The sequence below is a fragment of the Pongo abelii genome, chromosome 15 (genome assembly GCF_028885655.2).
Source record: "Pongo abelii isolate AG06213 chromosome 15, NHGRI_mPonAbe1-v2.0_pri, whole genome shotgun sequence".
Taxonomy (NCBI): Eukaryota; Metazoa; Chordata; class Mammalia; order Primates; family Hominidae; genus Pongo; species Pongo abelii.
Window position 1 is genome coordinate 72,318,210 of NC_072000.2, and position 14,920 is coordinate 72,333,129.

Consider the following 14,920-nt stretch of genomic DNA (forward strand, 5'->3'; position numbering starts at 1 on the left):
TCCTCTTTACTTTGGTTGCTAGGAAGATTAGAGCCAAATTTGCAAGATCATCTCTAATAGCTGCAAAGGAATAAATGATATGTGTGTGTGTGTGCCAGTCTTACTCCTGGCATTATTTTCTTATCTATGTTCCTGTTTGATTTCATCTTTCTTAATTATTTATTTTGTCAGTAATGAATGAATTGTCATAAACTGCCACAAATCATTATGCTGGTGATGGATGCAAATATACAAATAACATGTGTAAGGACAGTTAAGCTTTCCTGACTTGATAGTTAAATCTCTTTCCTCCTAGGAGTATCACATGTATACATCCATCTTCCTCATTTGTTTTCCTCCTTTATTTTACTTCCTACACATTTTCAGTTGTTTATTATGGATTTCTCTCTTGATGAATGCATTAATACAATTTTAGAATTGTTGAGTATCAATATAAAAAGGTATTTTTTCTGAAAATTAGTCTCCTTATAATTTGTATTTTTCTTAAGTTCACATTTTTTAGTAAAAGTGTAAATTTCATAATTTTTATGAAAACATTTGCCTCCCTAAAGAAATTTAACTAGTTTTTTTTAATCTGAGAATAGGAGTAGAGAAATTTGGAGTCTCTAAGGAATGCCATGTAGAAGTTTTTGAACGTTTATATAGAATGGATTGACTTTCTCTGCTTGTTCTTCTGTATGTTGCCTAGTAGATGTCTCTAACTGGATATTCAAATGATACTTCATACCATCTGAAACTTCACATATTATTTCCCTCCCAAGTAAACTAGTCACCCAAACCGTATACACAACAGTCAGACTCATTTGCTCACAGCTTTAAAGCAGGTTCTTTTCCATTTCTACTGCTATTACCTATTCCAAGTGCCTTGCACAACTTTGCCTAAGGAGACACTAAGAATTCTTCATTGAAGAAAAGAAGAAATGAATGAATACAGGGATGGGTTTTCTTCATTTCATTGCTTCTGTCTAGACCACTGGAAAAAGTGTCTTCCTTTATTCTGACCTCTTCTAATTCATGTTCTACAAAGTTATCAAAATGTTATTCTTAAAATGCAAATCATTCTTAAAATGATATACAAACACACATCATTCCAGGATTCATTTAGTTTAGTGCCAAGGCCTTTCATGCTAAGTTCCCTGCATCTTTCTGGTCTTACCTCCCACCATGTCTCTCTACTGACTTTGTTGCATCATCACGTGGCTGCATGCTCCATTTCCTCCCATGTGCTGTTCATTCTGCAGAGCACCTCACTGAAGCTTCACCTGGAGAACTCTACTCACTTTGCCTGTCGGATTCAGATGTCTTTCCTCCTTGTTTCATAGCCATTTATGCACAGTCTCGTGACTCTTTTCATATTAAACTGTTATCATGACTGACTTACTTATCTAGGGGCTTTCTCTTAATCAACACAAGTTCTTTATTCCTGGATGGTATCCAACATTCCATGAATAACCAGTGATTGTTTATTGGCTGTTTGACTGAATACAGCATAGAATAAGTCTGTAGCTTATAGTCCATTCTAACCACTCATTCTTTTCATAACTTTTATTGAGTACTTACTATGTGCCAGCTTTTGTTTAAGAGATTGGCAATACTATAGTGAACAAAATAGCACCTGCCCAGGCAATTAAAAAGTAAGCAATTAGACATACAGTGTTGGGTAGCATTATGTGTATATTAGTCCAGTTTCACTCTGCTGATAAAGACATACCTGAGACTGGGTAGAAAAAGAGGTTTAATTGGACTTACAGTTCTACATGGCTTGGGAGGCCTAAGAATCATGGCGGGAGATGAAAGGCACTTCTTACATGGCAGTGGCAAGAGGAAAAATGAGGATGATGCAAAAGTGGAAACCCCTGATAAACCCATCAGATCTTGCGAGACTTATTCACTACCATGAGAACAGTATGGGGGAAACTGCCCCAATGGATTCAAATTATCTCCCACCAGGTCCCTCCCACACACATGGGAATTATGGGAGTACAATTCAAGATGAGATTTGGGTGGGGACACAGAGCTAAACCATATCACAGTGTTAGGAAGAAAATAAAGAGGGATAAGGAAATTCTAGAGCATATGCTCAAGCAAGGCATATCTAAAGAGGGAGCCTTTGAGCAGAGACCTGAATGCAATGAGAGACGAGTTGTGTCCATGGTGGTGTTGCTGGGGAGGTGGTTCTGGGCAGAGAGAACAGCATTTCTGTGCTCCTATTATGTACCAGGCTCTGTTCTAGGGGTTCTGGAGACAGCAATGGACAAGGTTGATAAACATCAGCATTGTTTATTATTTAACCATGCAGTCTGTTCTTTTTCAATATTATGTCATAGTTCAAAAGTCCTCCTTTCTTTAATTGCTAGATTTAACGAAGTGAAAAACCCTAACTTGTGAAAGTCTCTTTGTTTTCCCCAGCTGCTAATCACTTCCTACTCTTTGTTGTGAAAGAGAACCCATAAAGTCTTATTATTTAGAGGCCCCTAACACAATAGGATCCTGGTCCTGGGGACAGATCCCCAACTATCTGAATTTAATCATGATGCTCAGGGATGTGTGAAAGTGTCTTAGGTGTTCATGTCTTTGACGTTTGACCTAGGTTATAGATGTCTGTGAAATTCTCTCACCATAATTAGATATAGATACTACTGATTTCCTTTTCCCAGTCTTCCAACCCAGCCTATGACCCTGAGTAAAGCCTTCTTAAATTCTTTTACTTCAGTAGCACACAAAAAATCATAATTTTGGATCCTGTTCCTTGCTCTGTCACCTGCTTGCTGCAGTTAAGTCTGCTCTGTGGCAGTTTTCCATTTGCAAGCAGGGCACCCTTCCAGTTAAGTTGTAAAAATTTATGTTTAAGTAAGCCCCTGTGCCCTTGAAGAATAGGAGCTACAGGAATGTAGAGTCCAAAGAGAAAAAAAAAGAAAGAGCATTCCTAAGAAAACTGTGTAAATTTGCAAATTCGTTTTCCTCTGGTGGCAGCTGACAGGTGGAATGACAACCCAACCAAGTAACACTAGGCCCTTGTGATAGGAGGGAACTTAATGCTGCGGTTGTTCTGCTTAGATGGAATTGTGTGGGGCTGTGCCAACGCCTGTATTGAGAAAGCCCAGTTGAGCAGAAGAGTTTTTGGTTTCTGCATTTAGAACTGCCAAACAACTGAGGAAAACCGATTAAATCTGGAAGGTGGCCGCTCACTCGACAGGCTTCTCCAGGCACCTTTGAGGAGAATCAAAGATAAATAAACACATTTTATGAGAGGAGTATGGGGTGAGAGGGAGTGTTCGGACAAGAGTTAAAATTTCAAAGGGAGGGGGAAGTTCTTTTTGACTTTTCTCCTGATTAGACTCTTGTCTTATGTCTTTGTTCATGTGCAGATTAGAGTTTGTCTCTGTCAACATGGGTAAGCTTGATGGGAAAGGAAGAAGATAGAAGTGTATTTTCAAAGACCTCAACTATAGAAGGTAGAAGGAAACTGATCAAATATGAATTTCTTTATTAGAAAAAAGTGACTTTAAAACTATTTTATAAGTCATATTGGATACTCATGTGCCTGTGGAACATGCAAAAACTCTGGCCTGTTGCACAGAGGTTTAATTTTGAAACTGTCTAATTTTATTTATTTAAATTTTTTTAGAGACAGGGTCTCACTGTGTTGCCCAGGCTCTTGTCTCAGCCTCCCAAAGTGCTGAGATTACAGGCATGAGCCACTGCACCTGGCCCAAAGTCTGTAATTTTTTCCAGTAAAGATTGATGGACTTTCATTACGGCTCTGTCTAGTGTGCAGTGAGTTGCCTTGAGGTCAGGTGGTACTTGACACCTCTTATTTACTGGGTATGCACGCTGTTCTCTCATCCTTCCATTGTGCTTTACTCTTTTTTTCTCCATGAACAATTTTTACTTGAGCTTGACTTACCTCAAAGGGGCTATGAATATTGAATTGGTTAAAAATAATTCATAACATTCTAGATATATGGAGCCTTAGAGATCATTTCCCTCTTCCCCATTTTGCAAAGAGTAAATAAAGTGAAGCCCAGAAGCATTAAATTGCTGCTGGTTTAGGGGCATTCAGCTACCAAATATGTATGCAGGAACTCCACCCAGATCCTGACCACTCTATTAGTCTGTTCTCACCTGCTAATGAAGACATACCTGAGACTGGCAATTTATAAAGGAAAGAGGTTTAATTGACTCACAGTTCTGCAGGGCTGTGGAGGCCTCAGGAAACTTAGAATCATGGCAGAAGGGGAAGCAAATATGTCCTTCTTCACATGGTGGCAGGAGAGAGAAGAATGAGCTAAATGGGGAAAAGCCCCTTATAAAACCATCAGATCTTGTGACAACTCACTCAGTATCACAAGAACAGCAGCATGGGGTAACCACCTCCAAGATTCAATTACCTCCCACCAGGTCCCTCTCATGACACATGGGGATAAGGGGAACTGTAATTCAAGATAAGATTTGGGTGGGGCATGGCCAAAACTATATCATTCCACCCCTGGCCCTTCCCAAATCTCATGCCCTCACACTTCAAAACACAATCATGCCATTCCAAAAGTCTGGCAAAATCTTAACTCATTCCAGCATTAACTCAAAAGTCCAAGTCCAAAGTCTCATCCGAGACAAAGTAAGTCCCTTCTGCCTAAGCCTGTAAAATCAAAAACAAGTTAGTTACTTCCTAGATACAATGTGGGTACAGGCATTGGGTAAATACACCCATTCCAGATGGGAGAAATTGGCTAAAATAAAGGGGCTACAGGCCCCATGCAAGTCCAAAATCCAGTAAGACAGTCAAATCTTAAAGTTCTGAAATGATCTCCTTTGACTCCGTGTCTCATGTCTAGGTCACACTGATGCAAGAGGTGGGCTTCCATGGCCTTGGGCAGCTCCACCCCTGTGGCTTTACAGGGTACAGCCTCCCTCCCAGGTGTTTTCACAGGCTGGCGTTGAGTGTCTGTGGCTTTTCCAGGTGCACGGTGCAAGCTGTCAGTGGATCTGCCATTCTCAGGTCTGGAGACAGTGGCCCTCTTCTCACAGCTTCACCAGGCAGTGCCCCAGTAGGGACTCTATGAGGGGGCTCCAACCCCACATTTCCCTTCTGCACTGCCCTAGCAGAGGTTCTTTATGAGGGCTCCACCTCTACATTAGACTTCTGCCTGGACATCCAAGTGTTTCCATACATCCTCTGAAATCTAAGTGGAGGTTCCCAAACCCCAATTCGTATCTTCTGTGCATCCATAGGACCAACACCACATGGAAGCTGCCAAGGCTTGGGACTTGCACTCTCTGAAGCAATGGCCTGAAATGTACCTTGGCCCCTTTTAACCATGGCTGGAGCGAAGCAGCTGGGACACAGGGCACCATGTCCCAAGGCTGCATAGAGCAAGGAGGCCCTGGGCTTGGGCCACAAAACCATTTTTCCCTCCTAGGCCTCTGGGCCTGTGATGGGTGGGGCTGCCATGAAGACCTCTGATATGCCCTGGAGACATTTTCTCCATTGTCTTGGCAAGTAACATTTGACTTCTTGCTACTTATGCAAATTTCTGCAGTCTGCTTGAATTTCTCCTCAGAAAATGGGTTTTTCTTTTCTATTGCAATTTTTAAAAACTTTTATGCTCTGCATCCCTTTTAAACATAAATTCCAATTCCAAACCATCTCTGTCAAGTTCAGGGTTCCCCAGATCTCTAGGGCAGGGGCAAAATTCTGCCAGTCTGTTTTCTAAAGCATAACAAGAGTCAACTTTGCTCCAGTTCCCAAAAGTTCCTCATCTTTGTCTGAGACCACCTCTACCTGGACTTCATTGTCCATATCACTATCAGCATTTTGGTCAAAGCCATTCAACAAGTCTCTAGGAAGTTTCAAACTTTCCCACATCTTCCTGTCTTCTGAGCCCTCTAAGTCTCTAGGAAGTTCCAAAATATCCCACATTTTTCTGTCTTCTTCTGAGCCCTCCAAACTGTTCCAAACCCTGCCTGTTACCACTTCCAAAGTTGCTTCCACATTCTTGGGCATCCTTATAGCAGCACCCCACTCTACTGGTACCAGTTTACTATATTAGTCTGTTCTTATGCTGCTAATAAAGACATACCCAAGAGTGGGTAATTTATGAAGGAAAGAGGTTTAGTTGACTCACAGTTCCACAGGGCTGTGGAGGCCTCAGGAAATCATGACAGAAGGGGAAGCAAACATGTCCTTCTTCACATGGCAGCAGAAGAGACAAGAATGAACAAAAAGGGGAAAAAGCCCCTTATAAAACCATCAGATCATGTGAGAACTCACTATCACAAGAACAACATGGGGGTAACCACCCCCATTATGCAGTTACCTCCCACTGGATCCCTCCCATGACACATGGGGATTATGTGAACTACAAGAAAAGATTTGGGTGGGCACACAGCCAAACCAGTCAACCCCCACACCAGTGCATGTCTTTTGAGTTTCTTAGAGCTCAATATTGCATAAGTGGACTATAGCAGTTTGCTTTATTGACTTATAAAACATAATTAATAAAATAATTAAATGTATTCCCTGTGTAATTCAAAACCTCAGGAGTTATCATAATAGTTTCAATCTCTTTTTCTATCACACCTCTTATGAGAAACTAGAAAATAAATTACCACATTGAGTTTCAGTTTGTGTTTATTTTCTTGCCATGAAGAGTATGATGATAAAAAAACATAAAATGAATTGGCTCAGAGGCAGGCAACCAGAAGATGAGGAACAAAACCAAAAGTAATAGATTATTAGATGCCAGTAACTAAGATTCTAAATTATTACTCTTACGAATATAGTGTGGGTTGCTTTAACTATTTCGTTATAATGTTTATGTCTGCACCCATTTCTCATTTCTTTTTCCTAGTGTGCAAAGTTAATTTAAAGTGTTAGTACAAATTGAGGAAGGGAAGTCTCTCCAGATTTCATTAGAGGATAGATTGAATAAGAACATGTCCTACCCGCAAGGACAAAGGAGAAGAAAATATATTCTTGACTGTTTCAGACCACTTCAGATAAGGAGGAGACAATTTAAAAAATTAATTTAAAAAAATACATTAGGATCAAATAACCTCTCCAAAGAAAGGTGTTCTATGGATGAGAAATGAATTACTCCTGTAAAAATGTAGGGAATTTTGCACGTTCAATGTATTTTGTCTCCTATTAGAAGCACTAGTTGGCATTTTTCAGTATTAGGGTTCTGGCTTGCCAGGCCCACCCTCCTGCTGTGTTTGTTTCAGGGAATAGAACTTACCCAGTCGCAGGTTTCAGAAGAGCTGAGGTAACCTCCTTCAATGTGACACAAGTACTGTTTATGTTGGAGACAAATCCCAGAAACTCAAGGTAACAACGTACATAGAGTGAGAGAGTGTATGCAAGAGATTTTTATTTGGCATTTTTACTGCCAACAGTCTACAGAAATTTTAGTATTTAGTGCCAGTTCAGGCTTAAGGGGCAGTTTCTATTTCTGTGTGATTTTGAAAGGTTTAAAGAATCAGCAGATTATTATATAATAGATAATAAAGAATAAAGATTCCAGCTTCTATGGAAGCTTTCAAATATGTGAGGGAGGGCAAACAACTGCTTCTACGTGTTTTGTTTTCTTTTAAGAACTCAAAAAAGCATGGTAGGTTCTTTGAGCAAGGCCTTTGTTGTCAAAAGTTGCTGAAGCCCTCAAACCAATAAATAGTATTATTACTAATTAAAAGAGCAGATAAACTGAGAAACAAAGCACTTAGACCTAGGGTGACATGGTGAGACCAAAACTGAATTCTGTGTCTTAAAATTCAGTTATCTAATCTCCCCACTTCATTGCATATTCTACTAGCAGTCATTCAGTGAAGTACCTTTCATCACTGCAGGAGTCTCTCTGAACACAGTGGCTTTGGAATAGGGTTATCTCCAGACACTGTTGACATCGTGTCTCTGCTCACATACCAATTGGGTGAATATTGGCCCACATGATTCTTGTAAGTGGATTACAAGAAATCCATGATAGACTTCATTCACTTTTGATGAAACCAAGAACTTTCCCTCTTGAGCTACTTAATGAGATACTGTTATTTGTTTATTATGCAGGGTACAGGTTGGGGCTTGTTAGCTCTCTGAATTCTTAAGCGCTCAACTGAGAAAATCAAATGCATGATTTTACTATGCCTGCACAGGAGTTGGAGAAATTCATAAAGTTTATACTTTATTTTTACTAGTTTTCTTAAGAATACAGATGTAAATAGGCTGTTAAGTCTGCCCAAGCAGAACTGTTGTTTCAGATGAAACTTAATGACCACACACCCTCCCACCCCAATGGAGATTGAAACAGTTGGAGAAACTTTAGTTTGAAACATATTTACTTTAAACTAAACTCTAGGAATCTTTTTTTTTTTTTCCTGTGTGAAAAAGATATTCTCAGGTCTATTCGGAGATAGCAATATCTTTAAAATCATGCAAGAAACAAAATTTCGGAGCTTCTCAGTGATTAGGAATAGCTTCGGACAATTTACCTAATTGGGCTTCAGTTTCCTGACCTGTATAAAACAAGAGGATTGGTAAATGCTCTCCAACATTGCTTGAAGCTCCTAGGTTCTCTAGTTACTTTGTTATTGTCATAAAATGATAATTTAAAAATTTATGTATATGCATGATTTTATGTATGTATATTATATATGTATGATTGATTATACTTGCCTATGTATGGAAAATTTCAGGTTGTTAATAAGCAACTCGTTTCTTTTGGGGAGGAGGACTATGGGCCTGGGGGTCAGGATGGGAGAATTTTACATTATTTCATACTGTTTGTTTGCTTGTTTTTTTACTAAGTATGCATTGTTTAAAGATTTTAAAAATAGATTGGTTTTGTTATTATTTTAAAAGGATGAAAGGAAGACTCAAATTATTGTAAAATGCATACCAGGATAACAATAATTGGAATTTCATTTCAGACTCCAAGTTTAAAGTATTTGTAATTATAAGTAGACTTTTGCTTTTATTATAGTAAGAAAGGTCTTTTAAATTCTCTTCTTCAATGAAAGCAACCACTTTTGTTTGGTGAAACAAGCAGCATTTACAAGCACAGAAACAAGGTTTAGCAATATTAGTGACAGGATTATATACCTTCTATTTATTGGGTCCTCTAAAATATCATCTTCCTTTGATTTGCAACTATGGGAATGAAATAGAAGTGGGAAAAATTAGCTTTTAAACCAATTAGTTAGTAATGACTAGTGTCAAGTTTAAAGTGTTTCAGAGTCTTATTGCCATGTTTTAAATGTAAAACACTAGCTCCCTCTTAATCTTTTTAGAAGATAAAACTGCAGGAAATGAAAAAGCGGTCAGTTGAAACAGCAGAAGGCATTTTAGAGGCTGCATGTAGTAACTGGATTTGAATTTTTGTTTGAGCATTCGTTTTGTTCTATTTTCCTATTTTTACAAATATTTGTATTAGGTTTTGGGAAACTATAAGAACCCAGAAACTAGATGTTTCTAGCTTGACATATTTGTGGGGTTCTTTTTATTTTTATCATTTCTACTTTTGTTTCTTACTTAAAAAAATGAACTTAAGGAAATATACAGAAAAAATAACTCAACAATCATTTCATTAAAAAACATTAGAGTACTTTCTAGCATGGTTAATATATTATTATAATCAATATGAAGTAGATGTGGTAGGTTTTTTTATTTCCAGTTGTTCTGTCAAAGCTTGAACATTTTGCCCTATCTGGCACAATGTTTTCTAGCCTTTTCCATATTCAACAATATCAAGTAAGTAAAAGTTAATTTAAAATGAACTTCAGTGTTTGTGTCACATTGGAGTTGTTAAAGTTCTCCTTTGTTCTTTCCAGGTTTGCATTGCCTCTGGCTAAATTTATTTGTATTTCCATTCCATGCAGGATATGGCAGCACTGTGATTCAGCTTACTTAGTACTTCATTGGAACATTGGGTTATTTATGCTAAAGTCAATAATCTCATGGTGATGATGATGATGATAACCATTGCTGTCACTTATTGAGTCCTTACTTTTGGTAGATACTACATTAGACTTTTTAAAAACTCATTTAACGGGTATTCATTGAGCACCTTTTATGCCCCAGGCATTGATTTAGGAGCCAAATACATAATAGTTAACAAGACAAAGTCCTGGCCCATAAATATATTGTTTCTAATCCACATAAAACCTTGCAAGGCAGATATTGTCTTAATTTTATAGATGAGAAAACTGAGGCTACAGAAGGAGAACAAATTTTTCAGCATTTTATAGCCTGTGAGTGACCAGTCTATTTGATTCCAGTCTGTACTTTGCTGTTCTCCTGCCTCAAGATAGATCAGTATTATTTCCCTCTTCATTAAGATGTTTATAAACATTCAGGACTGGTATAAACATGCTTGGCTATGACATAGTTAAGCTGACAGGGATATAGCATAGGATGTGAAGTCTATAAACAATTATTCCTTTTTTACCTTAGTGCTCCATGAGAGCTAGAAGAGATGCCAAAACCTGGTACTTTGCACATCAAAAAACGTAAAATACTAAGGAATAAATTGAACCCCCAAAAGTATAAGATTTGCACACTGAAAATTATAAAACATTGTTGAAAGAAATTAAAGAAGCCTAAATAAATGGAAAGATGTCCTATATTCATGAATCAGGAGACTTAATATTGTTAAGATGGAAATATTATCTACATGAATCTACATATTCAACAAAATTCCTATCAAAACCTTAACCAATACTAAAATTCACTGGGATCCAGAATAGCCATAACAATCTTAAAACAATCTTTTAAAGAAAAAGAAAGTTGGAAGACTCACATTTTCCAGTTTTAATACTCAGTATAAAACTATAGTAATCCAAACAGTGTGGTCCTAGCATAGGATAAAAATACAGATCCATGAATTATAAATGAGAGTTGGGAAGTAAACTCTTTCATTTTTGATTAATTGAATTTTTACAAGGGTGCCAAGACAATTCACTGGAGAGTAGTCTCTTCAACACATAATACTGGGACAATTTACAGCCACATACAAAAGAATGAAGTTGAATTGGTACTTTACAGAACACATCAAATGGATCAGACACCTAAATGTATGATCTAAAACTATAAAACTCTTAGAAAGAGGCCATAGAGCACAATCTTTGTGACCTTGAAAGACAGTGCACAGAAAAGAAGAAAGTAATTGCAAATCTTACATATGATAAGGGTCTAGTATCCAGAAAATATGGAGAACCCTTATAACATACCAATAAAAAGACAAATAATTAAAAGTAGATAAATAATTTTAACAGATTTTTTCCAAAGATGATGTGCAAATGGCCAATAAGCACATGAAAAGATGCTCAACAGCATTAGTCATTGATGGAATACAAGTCAAAACCATAATAAGCTACCACTTTTTACCACTAGGATGGCTATGATAAAAAAGATAGACAATAACAAGTGTTGGTAAGGATATAAAAAAAATGGGAACTCACATTCCTCAAAAAGTTAAACATAGAGTTACCATAGGACCCGGCAATTCCACACCTAGGTATATACCCAAGAGAACTGAAAATATGTTTACACAAAACTTTGTACATAAATATCCATAGCAGCATTATTCATAATAAAAAGTGGAAACACCTAAATGTCTCTCAACTGATGAATGGATAAACAAAATGTGGTATATTTGTACAGTGAAATATTATTTAGTAGTGAAAGGAATAAAGTAGTGATACATGTGTCAACATGGATGAACATTCTGTTAAGTGACAGAGGCTAATCACAAATAGCTAGATGTTGTATAATTCCTTTTATACAAAATGTTCAGAATAGGCAAATTCATAGAGACAGAAGAGAGATAAGTGATTGTCAGGATCTAGAGAGAGGGAGGAATGGGAAGGGAGAGTGACTACTAATGATTATCAGGTTTCTTTTCAGAGTAATGAAAATATTCTGGAATTAGATATTGGTGATGGTTATAAAACTCTGTGAGTACACTAAAAACACTGAATTATATACTTTAAAAGGGCGAATTTTATGATATGTGAGTAATATCTCAATAAAATTGTTACATATATATTTTTTAAACCTATTAATTTGGCTTTGGTGGTTTGGATTTAGTCCACCACTTCAATTATCTGTTTGTGTCTGGGTTATTGCAATTCAAGTACAATGTAGTCTCAACCTTTATTGTCTGTGAGGATCTTCAATTTTCATTATTTTATCAATCTGCTTGTCTATTGCCTTACTTTATACCAGCTAGCCTTATTATATACAGGCAAAAACTGATACAGAGCAATATGATATATTTTCTTCTTGATTCCTTTTTTTAAAAACTTAATGTTATATTACTTTTCAAACCAAGAGTGGCATATTTTTGTAATTATATCATTTAAAAATGTGTTTATTTTCAAGAGTATGGATTTGATTTAGAAACTGCTTTTCCTGCATTCTCTGTTATTCATGGCATTTGATGGCCACACACTTGAAATGCTCCCTGGCCAGAGCATAAGAGTCTTGGGGGTGGGGTCAGTGTAGAAATGATTAATGGTTTGATAAAATGCAGGCAAGTTTAATATGACTTTTATAATGTGGCTGTGAGACCAGCTTATGGTATGAATTCATACATGTCTCTCTCTTTTGTAAACATGGTATCGAAGTAGGTTTTATTTCTTGAATGCTCTGGCCTGGTGCTAATGAGATGTGTGAGTGTCCTACCCAAAGCATTATGTAACAGGAAGCAAAGTTTTCTGAGGGAAATAAGAAGCTTACTAGAAAGAGAAGATAAAATCTTTGCTGGGGTATGGTTCTTTTCCATTAGCATTCCCAGTGCATTTCTCCAGAAGTGTGCCTAGGAATCCTCTGCTGTAGTTGCTAGATAATATTCCCTCTTTTTCAGGGTGATTGGAGAAAGAAAGCAGTTATTTGGGGCCTGGAGTATATAGATAGCAAGGAGCCATGGTTCTGAATGTGGTGATTGGTGATTGGCCCAGGCATTCTTGCTAGTGATGGAAATAGAGGGCTGGACAGGAAAGAGTGGCAGCAGTACTTGGTAACATGAGGCACTGGTAATACCAACTTCATGTTTGGTCTTCCCATTTAAAATGGATTATATTTTAGCCTCTCGTCAGATTGAATGCTAAGTATCCCTACAGTCAATGCCTGCCAAATCTTTGGCATACTTACTTCAACCAAAACTTAAACTCAAAGAGGAATATAGTGTAAACTTTGGTTGAACTGAACATAGAAAGATCACACAGAGAGCCCTGGCTTTATTGCTTGGAAAGATGATGAGATGTAAGTACTGTCAATAGATTGGAGACTCTAGGCCCAAATTTCACTGAAGTTCATAAATGTTTGCTAATTTCAGGGACCATCATACTTAGGAGCTAGTATACTAAGAAATTGGAAAGTAAGTTTACCATGTCTTTTGTGAAAGGTGGAAATTTAAGATAGGGACACAGCTGTCTGCAAGGGACAGTAGGCTTGTTCTTTGAGGCACTCTGTGGCGTTCAAGATCCTAGGGGATTTGAAACTCAGAGAATGGTACCGTGAACATAAGAGGGGTGGAAAAAAGTGGAGGATGAAGTGGTTATGTGTGTCGAAAGAAACTGAAAGGTGTTCATACTGTTCCACAATCCCCTCTTCTTACCATTATTATTTAGGTAAAGAGACAAAACTGAATGGCTTCCCTTTCTCCGTCTGTCTCAAGATTATTTCCTGCCTTGGTTGAAAGGAAAAGAGGGAGGGAGCAAAGTGGCATTACTTACTTTGGTCTCTCTTTTTAGATCTTTGGGTCCCAAAAGTCTTATTGGTGAGAATATCTGGTTTCATAAGCAGAAGTGGGAAAATAATTATTACTATTTATTGAACATAAGAACTGTGCTAAACACCCTAATAACATTATTTAATCCATACAACTTTATTGTATAAGCATTTATCTATAAGTTAATACATGTGAAGCACTTAGAACTTAGAACGAGAGCCCATTAAATGTTAATACCCATTTTGGAGATAAGAGAACTATACCTTAGCATTGGTAGAATTTTAATCCATGATTATTAAACTCAAAACCCCATGATCTATTATGCGATATTGTGGCTCTCTTCTTTAAGAACTCAGCTTCCTTTACAAAAATCTTCCCGGATATTCTCCTATATATGCATTTAGAATCATACCTGTTTTTCAATTCTATATTTTGACTAATTCCAGGTTGTGAGTCCTAAATCCTCTTACTCTCCCTGCACTTATCCCTGAGGAAGTTCATTCTTCAGATTATCAAGGCCTGGACCAAATTTATTTAGTGAGAATGTGGAATTTTTCTTACAAGATTTTAAAGTGACAAGTAAAATAATTACATGAAAGGATCTGTTTAGGCTCTTTTTGCATTGTAGGGGGTGGACCAAGTAACCTTTGGATCACTTCCACTTGTATAATTCACCATTTCGGCAGGACAGCAACATTTCAGGCCAAAGTTCAACTTTTTTTTATTATTAAATTCTTTTATTGTCGCCAGGAAACTAGAGAAAATGAATTCTTCACAGTATGCTTGTGCATGCAACTTGAAACGGTTTGCACACTAAATGAAATTAAATGAAAGACAGCTGTTTGAGAAAGAGCTGTCAGAAACTGATTGGGTTCTATTAGAGAAGAATAGAGGCCAGGAATAAGTTTTTAGAAACAGGATATCAGTGGTTTTAAAAGCAAGCAAATTTATACACACAAAAGCTCTCATGTGGTTGTGCTGTTACATGTCTTTTCAGTTCATCCATCTTAAATTATTTGCTTTTGGTGAGTAGGTGTCTGCTTTCAAGGCTTTCTTTCACATATTGAATGTGTGGCAGTTCTCTCTTTTCTGAGAAGTAAATACAACACAACCCCACTACAATACCATCCTACGTACTTTGGTTTTGGGTAAACTGAAAATCCAGTAATGTTCACCAAACTACTTCCTTTGTCCAG

General features: G+C 37.3%; 1 protein-coding gene across 20 annotated transcripts in view; it reads left to right on the forward strand.

Annotated features, from left to right (window-relative positions):
• Positions 1–14,920, forward strand: part of RAD51B (RAD51 paralog B) — a 799,436-nt gene that overhangs the window by 280,982 nt on the left and 503,534 nt on the right. The gene's annotated exons all lie outside the window — the stretch shown is intronic.